We start from the raw sequence: 16,594 nt of genomic DNA, 5'->3' as shown, positions 1-16,594 counted from the left end.
GCAAAATTTTCACCACCTAAAATTAACTTCCTATTCATTAGCGATCCTGCCTTTTTTTGACTCCCTATACCCAATATAGGTCTGGCATCAATTACTTTGTATCTCTCTGATCTTACCCATTCTGAATATTTCACTTGAAGGAACTTGTAAGGTAAATGATTTTCAGGCTTTTCTGCCCTCTCACCCTTATGATTGCCCTGCCTGATGGGGCATCTGCAGTTGTTATGTTGTTGCAAGCTGTCTTGTTTACTTCTGTGGGCCATGGGTCACCAACAGAAGCAGAAGCAAGAGAAGAGGCAGAAGAAGAGGCAGGAGAGAGAAGGGAAGAAAGAAGCCAGAGAAGACCAGAGTGAGGACTTGCTGGGGGCTTGGAGGCCTGCCGGCCTCTTGGCACCCTGGCTGCCCTGTACCTTGTTGCCACACTACATGAAAAGCTCCATAAAAGCCTGAGAAAACCATTCAGGGCTCCAGGACTCTCCTTTACCCATACACTCTGCTTAGATCATAGATAACCTTCTCAGTGCCCATCCTGGTACTACAGAACTCATATAATATGTGACCTTCTGTATTTGTTTCTTGGGGATGTCTTAAGGAGGAATGGTGTGACCAGTCATGGTAGCCATAGAGAAGAAGTGGCCTGGATAGCCAATACAAGCTTCCAGGTGAAAGGAGCCACATGGCTGTGGCTCCCACAGGGCATGAAGGACATAAAGGCTGGTAGTGATAGAGGGAAAGGATGTCCTGAGCAAACTCCATACAGGCTTTGTGGACTCCACCCCCACAACACTGGAAACTACAAATCCCATGATCACCAAAGGGATGATTGTGAGGACCAGAGGGTGGCGTTAAACACCTAGTTTGGGGGTTTGGATATTTAACTGGCCATGTGGCCAGGGGTTGCCCCTTTTTGGCCATGAGGGCTTGCTAGGTTTTTGGCAGCTCGGCAGGTCATTGGAATTCCAGGTCAGCGGAATGGGTAGGAGGCATTTACAAACTTATTTCCCTCTTTTTCTCCCTGAGTTATTCATTTCCCCAGTTCCCCTGCCCTTGTAAATAAACCTTTTATCAACCTTTCATGTGTGTGTCTGCAGTTTAGCATTAATAAGTCCCTTTTAAGCGTGTGGGTGAGGACCTACAGTCAGGCAACCCCATTTTATATCAGGGTTTGCCCTATATCAGTAGTGTATGCAGCCCGGGACAGCCCAAAACTCCAGCAAGGCCGCCCTGCTCCAGGGCCGCTTCCTGGAGCCTCAGCCTGGCTTTGTCTTCTAGAAGGGCACAACCCACCAGTCTGACAACCTCAGCGCAGGCCTGGTCTGAGCAGGCAGCTGGTGTTTTCTTTTGAATATGGTAATGAATTCGAAACTGGACCAATCTGATTGGACCTTGACCCGCGCCAGTCAGACAGCTGGACCAATCAGGCTTGAGAGGCAGCAATATAAGCCAGGGATCCAGCGGCCTAGGCTCATTCAGGAATTAGTCCTCAGACTCGGCGGGGCCTCCTCCTGAGAGACCTTCACAGAGCTGTGGGGAGCCTTCGCTGCACCCCCTGGAGAGAACAGGAACTTCCTGTGCTGGTGGAGTATGGCGAGTTGGTGGGGGACACACTGTGGTGGGAGCACCTGATGTGACTACCCAATGTTACCTCAGTTAAAAAAATAAATTAATTAAAAAAAAAAAAAAAAACTTTGAGGACCTTGCTAGGCCTCTGAGCCCTCCGCATCTGAGCTCCGCTTCAAACTGCAGCCTAGCCCTACTCCTGCCTCCGGCTGTGGCACCTGCCTGCTGACGGGCACCGTCCTCTGTGCCCACTGGCGGGTGCCAGGCGGCGTAAAGGGCTCTGCTTGCTCTCAAAGAGCTGTAAGGCGAGTGCTCGTACCTGCCCCGTGGGCGCCGCTGACCGCATCCCGCCGCCTGTGGGCGCTGCTCGGCTCCTCCGCTCCTCACACCTGGTGCTGTGGCCTCTGGCGCCAGCAGCCTGGCCTTTGGACAGGTGGTGCTGGCTGCTGTGGTGCCACCTCGGCCTGCTGCTTGTCCCCTGCTGGCCGCTCCAGGCGCTCGTGAAGGGCCTGCGCCATCTTGCACCCGCGGCCTTTGTTTAGGACAGCTGGATGCGGAGGACACTGTCTGAGGTGAGACCCTCTCCTTTCCCTCAGCCTCCCGTTTGTTAATAAAGCCCCTTGTCGCGCGCCCTGAACCTCTGGTGTCTTGCAATTGTGAGTGTGTGGGGAGAACCCACAGTGAGCTGCCCCCCTGCTAGGCGCTGGTTAACACTGCTTTACTGGCAGCTACGTTGGTTGAGGAGCGAGCAGCCACCCCACAGGACCTACGTATTAATGTGCATATAATAAAGGACAGAAGCATTCATCTTCTCTTGAGGTTGTCAAAATGACAAGACTTAGACTGAGAATCACGCTGTCTCTGCTGTGTAGCTGGAGGCAGTCAGCGTGGAGAGGCTATTACTAGTGAGGGGCACAGCATCTAGGTCTCAACTTTATAGTTGAGAACCAGTAATTTTATTTTTATTTATTTTTATTTTTTAAAATTTTTTTCTTTAAAGATTTATTTATTTATGCATACAAGAGCTGGGGTACAGGCCAGAGATGCGGGGGCTTGAGGGGATGAGAGGATTCACCAGAGACAGAGGGGAAACAGAACAGGCAGACTGATTGAAATACACTGCTGAGGGGAGCAGCGAGTGAGACAGGAGAGGTCTGCTGCGCCCTGTGGGTTGCTGCCTGGCTGGCCCAGGATCAAACTTGTTCTGCAGAGTCTGTGGATTGCTTCATAGTGAGGTGCTTAACCCTTTGCGCCACCAGGGAGGCCCAATAATTTTATTTTTATTAAGTTAGTTCTATTTTTGTACTTCAGATATAAATATGGCTTAGATGGGTGTGTTTAAATAAAAATATGTATTAATGAGGAAAAAAATGAAAAGAAAATTCTCTTTTAGCTTTCCTCCTGTTTGTTAATAACGTGGATACATGGATTCATGTATAAGTGTACAGAACATTTCTCTCATCATAAGAAGGCGTCAGAACCTTCATGTTAATATTTTTGTTTTGTTTTGTAACTTGTTCTCACTTTTTCAGCTGCGAAATAATTCTCATCTATCAAGTGCAAATTCCAAAATAAGTTAGGAGATGTGTCTTTTTTTTCTGCTCTTGTAGCATTTTGAATATCTCTCATTGACTTTGTGGTAGTGCTATTTATTGTCAACCCACAGACAATTCCATCCTTCTTTCTCCTAAGTGAACCTCACTTCTGTTAAAGTTCTGGGTGGTGCTGTGAGCCAGGAGAGTTTGGTACCTGCCATAACCCCAGGGAGAGAATTTTGATTGGCTCCAACCACACTTGGAAACTCATCTCCTGTTATTAAAGATGTTGACTTAGGAATAAGCACATAACCCATTTGTGCCTAATGAGAAATAAGGGGAAGTCTCTGAAAGGTTTTTCCACCTAGATTAAAACAGATCCACTCCCTGGCTTTGGATACAGTAGTGTGAAGAAGTGATGCTTAGACATCATAAAGGCCATATATGACAAGCCAACAGCCAGTATCATTCTCAATGGCGAAAAGCTGAAAGCATTCCCATTAACATCTGGAACAAGACAAGGACGTCCACTCTCACCACTGCTTTTCAATATAATACTGGAAGTCCTAGCCAGAGCAATAAGACAAGAGAAGGACCTACAAGGAATCCAAATAGGAAAAGAAGAAGTCAAACTATCACTATTTGCAGATGATATGATAATATACATAGAGAACCCCAAAACTCCACAGAAAAACTAATTCAGGGCCTCCCTGGTGGCGCAGCGGTTGAGCGCTGGGTTGCGAAGCTGCTCGCAGCCTCTGCAGCTCCGGTTCGATCCCCGGCCACCGGCGAGGGTCCCACATGGCGCGCAGACCTCTCCTGCCGCCCGCTGCTCCCCTCAGCAGTGTGCTTCGGTCCTTCTGCCTGCTCTGCTCCCCGCTCTGGCTCTGGTGAATTCTCTCACCCTCTTGTACCTCTGTCTGTACCTAGTGGTAGTATAAATAAATAAATAAATCTTTTAAAAAAAAACAAAAAACTAATTCAACTAATCAATCAGTTCAGTAAAGTGGCAGGATACAATCTCAACACGCAAAAATCAGTAGCCTTCCTATACACAAGCAATAAATCTGAAGAAGATGAAATAAAAAAAAAATCCCTTTTACTATCGAAACAAAAAAAATCAAATACTTGGGAATAAATCTAACAAAAGAGGTAAAGGACCTATACAAAGAAAACTATAAAACACTGTTTAAAGAAATAGAAGAAGACACAAAGAAATGGAAAGACATCCCCTACTCATGGATTGGAAGAATAAACATTATTAAAATGGCCATCCTACCAAAGGAATATACAGATTCAATGCTATTCCAATAAAAATTTCAATGTCAATCTTCAAAGAAATAGAACAATTATTGATAAAATTCATATGGAACCACAAAAAACCCCGAATAGCCAAAGCTGTCCTGAAAAAAAAAAGGGGGGAATGGAGGCATCACACTCCCAGACTTCAAACTGTACTACAAAGCCATAATCATCAAAACTGCATGGTATTGGAACAAGAACAGACACACAGACCAATGGAATCAAGTAGAAAATCCAGAAATAAGCCCACAGATTTATGGTCAACTAATCTTTGACAAAGGAGCAAAGACTATGCATTGGAGCAAAGAAAGTTTGTTCAATAAATGGTGCTGGGAAAACTGGGTCGCTACATGCAAAAGAATGAAGCTTGACTACTACCTCACACCATACACAAAAACCAACTCAAAATGGATTAAAGAACTAGACATAAGACCTGAAACCATAAAATATATAGAAGGAAATATAGGCGAAACACTCCATGATATGCACATCAAAGACATCTTTACAGACACATCACCCAAAGCAGTGATAGTGAAGGCAAAGATCAACAGCTGAACTTCATCAAATTAAAGAGCTTCTGCACAGCAAAAGAGACTGTAACAAAAACAAAGAGAAACCCCACCAACTGGGAGAACATTTTTGCACACAATGCTAATGATAAAGAACTGATCACAAAAATCTACAAAGAGCTGATGAGACTCAACAAAAACAAAGAAAATAATCCAGTCAAAAAATGGGCAGAAGATTAAAAAGAAATTTCTCTGAAGAGGAAATGCAAATGGACAACAGGTATATGAAAAAATGTTCAACATCACTTGTAATCAGGGAAATGCAAATCAAAACTACCATGAGATACTGTCTTACACCAGTGAGAATGGCACATATTAAAAAAACTAGTAACAACAAATGTTGGCGAGGTTGTGGAGTAAAAGGAACTCTTCTGCACTGTTGGTGGGAGTGCAAACTGGTCCAACCACTATGGAGAGCTGTGTGGAGATTTCTTGACCCACTAAACATAGAGCTTCCATTTGATCCAGCAATTCCACTCCTAGGTATTTACCCAAAGGACACAGAAACATCAATTCCAAAGAGCACCTGCACCCCTATTTTATAGCAGCACTATTTACAATAGCTAAGCTTTGGAAACAACCCAAATGCCCAAAAATAGATGACTGGATCAAGAAGATGTGGTACATATACACCATGGAATATGACTCAGCATTCAAAAAAGATAAACACATGCAATTTGCAGCAACATGGATGGCACTGGAAGGGATCCTGCTCATCGAAATAAGCCAGAAAGAAAAAGAAAAATACCGGATGGTCTCACTCATAGCAGGAATCTAGAAAACTTAAATAAGGGACCACGAAAAAGAATAACTATAAGAAAGAAAATATCAAAATCAACAAATAACTGTGGGGGGTGGGGGGTGGGGAAAGGAGGGCTTGGGGTCAAAATAAGGGGGTTGTAATTGTATGGGGAATATAAAAATAAAATTTAAATTAAAAAAAAATGAAGTGATGCTTAGAGTTGCAGCAGGTCTTTTGTAACCATGAGGGGATGAGCCTGAAAATAAGAGACATGTTAAGGATGAGAACAGAAATATGGAAAACACTTGGTCCTTGACAATGCTTTTATGCCTCAGAATTAGAGCCACGTCTAGAATTTCCTACCCCTGGCATTCTCATTCTATAAAATATTAGTTATGCTACTTGAGTCCATGTACAGTTGTGCAAATTTTGCCCTGTGCAAGGTGTCCTGCAGCTCTTTGCTCACCATATTGTGTGTTTCGATGTAAATTGTGTTTGGTTAGAGAATGAGGAATCTTTTTCTAATTTTCACATAGCACAGAATTAGCTAGTAGAAGTCCTGCTTTAAGTACTTCCATGCAATGAAAGTATCCTAATTTGATACATCATTCATCATAGTTTCTTCTAGTTGCTGTAACTTGTATGTCACTAATTAAACTACATAAACTCCAAGAGGGTCAGGAATAATAGTATGTATCAATCCATCCTATGCAGCTGGCATATAAGTAGATAATAATAAATACTTGATGACCATAAAGGATAGGAATTCTTTTATTATCCAATTAGAGTCATCACAGGCTATGCTTATAAGATGTCAAACATGTGGATACTTGAGAATATATGGGTAGTATTTCATCTTAATCTGGATGTTTTGGCATCAAGTAATGTAACTCCAAGGTTAGCCTGTGAAAATTGGACACACTTATTCTTTTATTCTCAGATGTGGTGAGATACTAAACTGTCATGTAGATGAGTGATGACTGTTTAACACACTGTCATCCTAACTTTTAGGGAATTTCCTGCAGGAGAGCAGCAGGCGGCCAAGGGTCCTTTGGGAAATCTTTCCTCATTTCAAACATTAAGTGCATGACAAGATGTGTGCTATAGAAGGCATAGATTCTGAAGACAATTCACAAAAGGAAATTGGCAGCTAAAATCAGAATTCCTTCATGGGATCAGAAACATCTGACTGATGTTTAGGTATCAGAATAATTGCTGACTTTTCTCTCTTTTGTTACATTTGAGCATTTCCTCTCTAGACCCTCAATTCACAGATTGGCTGCATAACTGAAAAGTAACAAGAGGTCTAATTAAAGAATGGAAACCACGCTCATCATTCCTAATTGTCTTGTTATACTTTCCCTGTTCTAAGGGTATTTTGATTTAAAATTCTTATTTAGGCATATTTGAAGACAAAAACTTTTTAAAATCACATTTGAGGCCAAAAGTATATAGGGTTTAGATTTATTGGATTATCACATTATATTCCTTATTTGAGTCTTGAAATCTGTTCTAAAAGAATTTAAGTTCAAGTTTTCAATAAGTTAGAGTTCAATAAATAAGGGAAATAATATAGGATTCTATCAATATGAGGACATTTATCTACTTCAAATGATGTTCCACTAACTCATAGATATAATACAAGAGAAAAGCTTGCTTCAGTTATGGGTTCATCATGTGTTCAAGCAATGTCACTAGACTTTTTCATGGTAGTGACTCAATTCCCAGGTTCCTCATGATAACAAAATGGTTTCAACTGCTCCAGGTTCTTTATTCTCAAGTTCTTGTTTTTAAAAAGAGAAACTGGGCCTCCCCTAATGGCGCAGGCAGTTGAGCTCTGCGCTGTGAAGCTGTCCGCAGCCTCTGCAGTGCGGGTTCCAGCCTGGCCCTCCGGGGAGGGTCCCACATGGCCCAGCAGACCTCTCCTGTCTCGCCCGTTGCTCCCCTCAGCATTGTATTTCAGTCAGTCTGCCTGTTCTGTTTCCTGGTCTCGCTCTGGTGAATCTCACCCTCTCGTGCATCTGGCCTGTACCCTGGTTCTTGCATAAATAAAAAATAAAAATCTAAAAAAAAAAAAACAAAAGAGAGAGAAACTGTCTCCAAGTGTTCCCAGTCAAAATTTCATTGCATCTCATGGGTCTGGTAGTTTCATGTGCTCATTGCTGAATCAGTCACCATGGTAGTGGAAAGAGGTACGGATTAGCTTAAGTCCTTTATTCCATACTTGAGTTAAAGAAGAAGCACTTAACATCCTACGATAGGGGAAGGGGAAATCCCAAACTCAAATTAGTGGACTTAGCCAGAAAAAGCAGTGATGGATTTGGAGAAAGTAAATAATGAATGTGCACTATTTTATTTTATTTTATTAAATTACTTTAAGGTTTAACAAAAACCAAGAGGATTAGACTATCATAGTATATATAGGTTGGCTCAGTAATTGTTGATTGATGAAGGAATGAATAAATAAATTATTTAAAAATGTGTCACACCCAAACCATGCAATCTCCAAACTCCATAGAAAGTAGCAATTTTTCTGTGTGGCCTCCTTGAAGTCCCTGCTTCATTTGTTGTAAGATGAGGGCCTAAGATAAGAGACCCAGAGCAGAGTGTTCCCTGGGTCTTTTTAACTTCACTTCTTTTATACCCTAGAGGAAGTGAGTAACTGATTTTTAGTGATCTCCTTTACAAATTCTGTATAGACTTGACCATGGAATGTGGAACACTTAATACCTAGGGCTTTATTGTTGACCTTTGGGGCTCCAAACTTCAGGAAGAACATCTTATTAACATTCTGTTATGTATATTTAACACATCCACCCTTATAGAAGAAAAAAGCACACATATGTAACCGGGTCATATTTTATATAGAGCTTTGAGTTTCTGTTTTCACTCTATTATTCTGTGAGTATCTTCAGAACACTGAGCTTTCACCGAAAAACAAATCTTAGTGACTGCATAGTACTCCATTGTATTGCTCTACAACAGCTTACTTAACCAATGCTCTAATATTGGACAGTTAAATTGGACTAGGTTGTTTCCAATTTGCAGTCACTAGAATAAATACTTTCACACAATCTTTGATTTATAATATTGACCCAAAGGGGGTGGACTTATCTTGAGGGATTTTGTGATAGTTTCTGTTGCTGCTTATGATGGTTTATATTATGTGCCAGCTTGACTGGGCTAAGAGATGCCCAGGTGAGGATGACTGATTAAAGAGATGCAACCTCACCAGTGTGGGTGGTGTCATCTGATCCCTTGCCAGAATGGAATGGAACAACAAGATGAACAAAAATATTCTCTTGTTTCTTTTGGAGCTGGGACATCTATTTCTCCCTGCCCAAGACATCAGAGCTTCTCAGACTTAATTTTATTATACAAATGACTTTCCCAGGACTATCCAGGCTCCATAGCTCGCAGATTGCAGATTGCAGGAATTCTCTGCCTGCATACCTATGTGAATCAATTCCCATAATAAATATACTTTTATCCTTTTCTCCATTGCTGTATCTATGTCTTTATCTGTCTAGGCTATTGCTTCTGTCTCTCTGGAGAACCTTGGCTGACACATCACCACAAAAATTCAAGATGGCTGTAATGTCTTAAAACAACACTCATTTATTATTTCACAGTTCTGTAGTCCAATGGACTTGCCTGACTTCTCTGCTTTGAGTCTCAAAAAGCCAGAATTAAGTTATTAGTAGGGTTGGTTTCCTTCTGGAAACTCTAAGGGAGAAGCTATTTCTAGCTCCCTGGTGTGTTAACAGAGTTCAATTCCATGCAGCTGCAGGACTTTATCCTTGCTTCTTGCTGGCTGTCAGCCAGGGCCTCCCTTAGCAACTGAGTTCTCTTTGCAGTCCTTGCAAAGAGCCTGTTGTATCTCAAAACTGGCAATTGTGTTGAATCTTCTCACACTGGTGAAACTCCCTGCCTTGTCGTTGGATTTCAAGGATTCCCGTAATTAAATTGGGCCCACATGATGGTATACTTTCCCAATGTAAGACCAACTGATTAGGAGTTTTAATTACCTTGCAATGTCCCTTTTGTCATGTTAGAAGAAAAAGCCATGGAGACCCATATCCTACCTTCTAGATTAAATGTGTTACCTTTCAGAATGTTTGTGTTTTTTACACTGCCGCCAACACCACTTGAGAATTTATTTCACTTCCCTTGTGCTTGGTTTTATTATTAAAGTAATACAAATTACAATAACAAACTTCACATTTGATAGGTGAAAATGTATCTCAATGTTGCTTACATTATTAATGGAGTGGGCATTTTGGGAAACAGTCACTCAAATCAGGGCAGTTACACAGAGATCCATACAGATGTGGGTCCAGGTTTGGGAGTCTAATGTGTTTCCTTCTCTGTTCCGCAGCCTGAGAGAGGAGGAGCAGCTCGAAATTGTAGAGGGAAGCCTGAACAGGTGTGCGGCAGCTGAATCAATCAGGGAGTAATCACCATGGATGGTAAGACGTTCACCAGGACAGCTTGCATGATTCCTGGTGTATGTTTTGACACACAGCCCACAATTTAGCATTTTGTGCCAAATGTGCCATGATATATTTCATAGATTATTTATTTGCCACTAAAAAAGAAAAAAAAAAGATGCCAGATTCAGGTTGCTTTCAAAACAAAGGATGTGGCGAACCAAAAAAGTTAAACTGCAGGGTGACTGTCAAGGAAGAAAAAAGAAACACATTCTGGAGCCAAGGCACAGCAGGGCTTGTTGATGGACTGTCATAAACCCAGTAATATAAACACATGCATTGAAGTAAAGTCCTGTATTTCATGAAAGAAAAAAAAATTGTGATAGCATCTTGGTACTCAATTCCGAGAGAATAGGAAACTTTGACTTTTATCTACACATGTAGTTAGGCAAGCATTTGGCTCAAATGACCTGGATTAGGTAACACAAAGACTGTGAATTCAAAGCCTTTCCTTTCACTTTGTTTGTATGAACAAAGTAAATGGAAAACTTGGCCAAGGTTGTTATATTAAACTCTGCTGATAAATTGTCTGAAATATCAGACCAAGTTTCCTCACATGGAGATTATGTGCATACTTTGCTTTTTAGCAATCCACAATTTGCATTCTCGTAACTAATTCATGCAGTTTTCATTTGGCTCCTTAATTTGACTTTATTTAGGAAAAAGAGAAAGAAAAGTGTGTGCAAGAAAAGTGTGTAAAATACTGGTCACTCTGGTGAGGGTGGGTATTGACTGAAAGGGGACTTCTGGAGGGCAGATAATCTTCTTTTCCCCAAACCAAGTGCTAATTACACATTCATGTTCAGTTTTGAACCTGTGCACTTATGCATTTATGACATATGCATAATTGAATATTTCAAAAGAAGTGTGCATGGAAATGGTGGCATATTAAATTTAAGAATATTTTTAAGACATTGGAAAATCTTTAAAATTATAGGTTGTCATAGAAAGGACTTAGTGCCATCAATTCCAGAGGTGACATAATTGTGGTCTATATACCAGGTTCAAACTTACGGAAGTGTTTGTCCCATGGATTTAAGCAAAAATTTAATATGTACCATTAAAATTTGAGGAATTTGCATAAAAATCCAGATTTCAGGCTCCCTTTCAAAAATCAATCAATTAGATCTTATGGCACTGGGTTTATATTACCACATGGCAACAATCTTGTAGAACAAAATAGAAGCTGTCTTCTATACAAAGACTTGAGTGTTCCACTCTGCCACAGTCTCTAGCATTCCCTTTGGCCTCTCTGACAATATTTGTGATCTCTGCTGCCTACCAGTCAATCTGGTTAAATGTACAATTATTGATATTCTTGTGGAAAATTATCGTGGGTCACATAGACCAAGAAACTGGTTGGTTTTTTGACATGGAATGAGGTTTGGTTTACAAAGGCCACAGTGAAGTATGGATTGGCCATTATATGGTTAACCACATTAAGGAAAACAGTCTGAAATGAGAACTGAGTTCATTGATATGTTTGATATATACATTGTAAATGTATATGAGGACTTCTTCACAGCTCACAATCCATATGTCCTGAAGACCACTAGGTGCTGCTTTTGAACTAAAATCAGAAGAATGAATTCCAAATGAATGCAACACATATGTTTGGAACAACCATAAAAATAGATTTTCAGGTTGCAGCTGTAGTCCTTTTATTAATCATAGCTCCAGTCCCTGGGATATAAGCCTCACTTAAAAATGAAGTGAGGCAAGACTTGGAATTGTTGTTTTTTATGTTGGAGCAGCTATGAGCTGCCTGCCCACACAGCTCACTTAAGAAGAGGCAAACTGAATTGGGATTGTGCAAAGAGCATCTTGGTGGAATCAAATGCAGACTTTCGCCTCACCCCTTGGAATCAGGAATCCAGGGACACAACTGGAAAATGCATATGGGTCCTCCTTGTGGGTAACACCAGAAAGGGAATTATAGCTTCAGGGTGTGAGGATGGCGCTACACATGTTGGTCATCAACGTTCTTGCCACAACTCTTTCCCAAATCATGTTTCTTGCTGATGTATGAACAGGTCCCAGTCATGCTATCTTTTTTACAAAAAGGGTGGGTGTTAGAATTGAGTAGATGCCTGCAGATGTAACTGGAAATATTCTCAATCCTATGAGTCCCAGAACTTGTCTGAGTTTGGTAGCTGTTTTAGAGCTGACGGTATCTTCAAAGTCTGTCTGTATGGCTTTGGTATTCCTGTCTTATCTTGGTTTTAAAATATTATGGATTTATACATTTTTTTTTTTTACTTATTAGAGACCAGTTACAATTTTAAGTCTAAATTAGGCCTTCTTTAAGTGGTTCTGGGGTTTGAAAACATGGGAGTGACCTGCAAGACACCTGAAAAGAATTTGATCTTGTTTTGTCTGCCCATTGTTTGAGCATCCTCACTGAGGGGGGTGGAAAAAGCCTTCATCTGAAAAAAAAAAAAAATTCTTATAACTGGAGAGGTTGAATAGTGAAGTGTTGATGCTTTTACATTCCTTAGGTTATCTAGATGCCATTGCACAGAGCACTTGCTCATGGCCACAAGGCCAGTTAGAGGCAGGAACAAGGCTAGAACCCCAAATCTTGAGTTAAATGGGGATTCCTTTTATCAAGTTCAGTAGAGAATTAAAACAATCTAAATTATTTGTTCCAAAAACCATTTGGAGTATGTCAACAGATGACAAATATTTCTACACAAAGTGAATTATTTCTATCTATCAAAATATGTTTGCAAACATGTACATCTTTGATGTCAAGTATATGAGAGCACTGGCTTTTTTTCTTTGTGTTTTTATGTTTGGATCAAGTGCCCACCCTTTGTATTAACCCAGCGTCAAAAACATTTTAACTCTGGGCCTCCCCGGTGGCGCAGTGGTTGAGCGCTGGGTTGCGAAGCTGCCCGCAGCCTCTGCAGTGCCGGTTCGATCCCCGGCTGCTCCCTGGCCACCAGAGGAGGGTTCCACATGGCGCGCAGACCCCTCCTGCTGCCCGCTGCTCCCCTCGGCAGTGTACTTGGGTCCATTTGCCTGCTTTGCTTCCAGCTGTGGCTCTGGTGAAATCTCTCACCCTCCCGCACTTCTGACTGTATCCAGTGCTTGTATAAATAAATAAATTTTAAAAAATAATAATAACTAAATTAAAAAAAATTAACTCTACCCTCTATTATTGTACTTCTTGCCCTTTACTTAAAAAGTCTGTTTATTTGTCTCTGTCGCACTAGGTTGTTGGCACTAAGGGCCAATAGTACAGTGGTAGCTGGGTCTGGGTCAGCTTCTTACAAAAACCAGTGATCAGATTTTCAGGAATTTTGCAGGCGAGTTCACAAGTTGGACTTGAAATCAGCTGTGGGTGAAGTATTTACAAAACAAAAATTGGCAAATGAACATTTTCCACCTCCACAGAGTCAGTTTTCAATATTTACCAGCATCCCTTTCTAGACAGAGACCTTATTTTCTGACTCCCCATTATACCCTCAGTTGTATCCTCAATTATGCATAGCAGATAGTCAGTAAATGAATGATGCTTGAATGAATGGGTGAACAAATGAAAGTTTGTCTCTGTTTCCAGTCCTGATTTCCTATAGTTCATTGAGGAGGGTCATTGTATGGGGCTTTTTTTTTGCAAAGATTATAGTTCCTGGGAGAAACTGAAAGTCCTTAGCCCTTGGGGACAAGTGAACCTGGGTTCGGATCCCAGCTCTCTCATTAGCAGCTTTGAACTGTAGGCAAGTTATCTTTCCTCTCAGAGTCTCTGACACTTTTCCTCTTCTATAAAAAAGGTAAAGTAATAAAACTTGCGGTGTTATAATAAAGCTTAGAGATGATATGTTATAAGGCACCATGCCTAGCACAGCCTCTCTGCTAAGTTACTTCCTTGGACTCAAATCTCAAATACTATGCCCATTTCCCTACAGGAACCAGATATTCCCCATCACAAATCAAGCTTTCATATATTCAGGGCACCTATGATTATCTCAGGTTATTTGTTTAATAATTTATTATTTGCTTTTTTGTAAAGAAATTAATTCTGAAGATCACAATCTCCACCTGTCTGCTCTGCTATTCTCTCCCCTTTGCCTTGAATAGTGTCTGACATACACAGTAACCCTCAGTGAGTATCACTCGAATGAGTAAATGAACAAATGAGTGCAAGTTATAGTCTTACTAGATTATCATCTATAGCAGGGGTCAGAAATGATAGTCTATAGGCTAATCCATCCTGCCACATGTTTGAGAAAATTAAATTTTATTGAGTCACAGTCATGCTCATTCATTGATGAATTGCTCTGGTGGTTTTTACAATCAAACAATAAAGTTGAGCAATTGCAACAGAGACTGAATGGTTTGGAGAGCCAAAAATAATTTCTATCTGGCTCTTTAGAATAAAAGTAAAAAGAAAAAATTGCATAGCCCTGATCTGTAAAAGCATCCCTTAGAAGTACAAATTTAAAGCTCAGAAAATTGAGGCATTTTCTTAGCATCACTAAATAAATTGGTGATGACAAGGGAAGGGAAATGGGTCTCATGACATTGAAGCATAACACCCCAAGACCTAAGATGATGAGAAAGGCATCAACCATGCCCTTTCTTCAGGAAAAGCATTTTCTCAACTCTCCTGAGCAGATGAATATCACTATTATTTCTACTTATCTCAATGCAGATCTCCTTCTCTTTGAGCCTGGATGGTAATTATATTTTTCCATCTTTTTTTTTTATCACTGGCATCAGAGGAAAATACAGGGAGCTTCCAAAAGAGGGGGTGAGGTTTGAGATGGCAGCAGCATTGCAAAAATATGCCCGGCTGGGCTCCAAGCTCTCATCCTGACAGCAGTATCTAATTATTGCACTAAACTTTGAGAAACCCGATATTATGCAAATAAACTCCAGCTGCATTTTATGACAGCACATATAATTTTTATAAAAAATTTAAAATCCTTTTTATATGGAAAAAATCTCTTACAGTATTTTGAATTAACCAAAAGATACAGTCTAATAGAGTCTAATAGCTTAATTCAGTACAAATGTTGGAATATACTGCAGTGCTCTTTCAGATAAAGAAAGGATTCTTATCTTTGTGTCTGTAATGAAGGACAATATTTTCTGCAGCTTGCTGTTTGGTGACAGTGGGTGGGCTGTCAAATTGTTATGGTGCTGGGGTGGTAATATTGGTGAGGGTTCCACTTTCCAATGCATCACTTTTTCTTGACTTGAAAGTTAAGGAGTAACAAGTAAGCCTGCTAAGGAAATCTACAGATGTGTTCTAGAAAGAGATTTGGAGATGTTTTACTAAGATTGGCACCCAGGGAGCAATGTGTAAAGACACTATGAAGATGCTGTGGAGGGAGACCACAGGAGGGAGACCTGTGGATTGAGAGGGATGGTATCTATAAGTATTCACCAGGTGTCAGATTCTGTTTTAAGTACTGTGCATGTATTCATCCATTTAATTCACATAATAAACATATGGAGTAGGTTTTTCTAGTATCCTTATCTGATAGGTGAGAAAATGGAGACACCAAATAGTTTTCAAAAATTTTTACTGATGTCCCATAGCTAGAAGGTGGCAAATTTTGAGTTTAAGCCCAGGAAAAGGGCTCAGGAATTTACACACTTAACAAGTGGCACTTGCTGAGGTTAGATTGTTGAGGTTCTAGAGAATTTCTTGTAGGTGATTCTCAGAAGAATCTATAGAAAAATGATTAGAACTAATAAATTTAGCATTGTTACTGGTTACAAGGCAAATCTGCATAGCTAATTGTATTTCTATGTAATGGCAATAAGCAAATAAAAGATATAAGTAAAAAATACATTCTATCATCTATTGCACCAAAGCTGCCTTCTGCAATCTGGGGGAGGGTCAAAGAACTAAGAAAATTCCTGCTGAGGTGCACTGAGTCTTCACTGAGTCCATTATGCTGTTCCCTAAAACTGGGAACAGGATAGAGGAGAGAGAGAGGGAAATAGAGAATGAGGGAGAGAGGAGAGATGAGATTGAGATTCTGAGTGTGCAGAAAGCTGAAGCTGTGACTGAAGAGAACTCCCTAGTGACCTTAAAAGTTGGCAGGCAGACTTTAAGGCAAAGTAAGATCTCCCATGATTGAAAAAAAAAGGGCATTAAGTTTTAAGATACAGAGAAACCTTTGGCATCTGTGAAGGATCAGGTCTTAAACCCTGACTATTGGAAAGTACTCTTTCCTCCCTTGAAACATTCAAATCAGTGATGAGTTGAATTTTATTAAAGTGGTGACAAAGCCAGACCCAGTTGGATTCCTCAATCCCCTAATGGTAGCCTCTGAGAAATCATCTGGTCTTTCCTAGTGATTTGTATTGTTTACTTCTATTTCTACTGTCTCTTAATATATACAAATTTGAGACATATAGTGTAGCAATAAAATGTAA

The sequence above is a fragment of the Talpa europaea genome, assembly GCF_964194135.1.
Source record: "Talpa europaea genome assembly, chromosome: 13".
In the NCBI taxonomy this organism is placed as follows: Eukaryota; Metazoa; Chordata; class Mammalia; order Eulipotyphla; family Talpidae; genus Talpa; species Talpa europaea.
Note: the sequence above shows the minus strand (reverse complement) of the source record.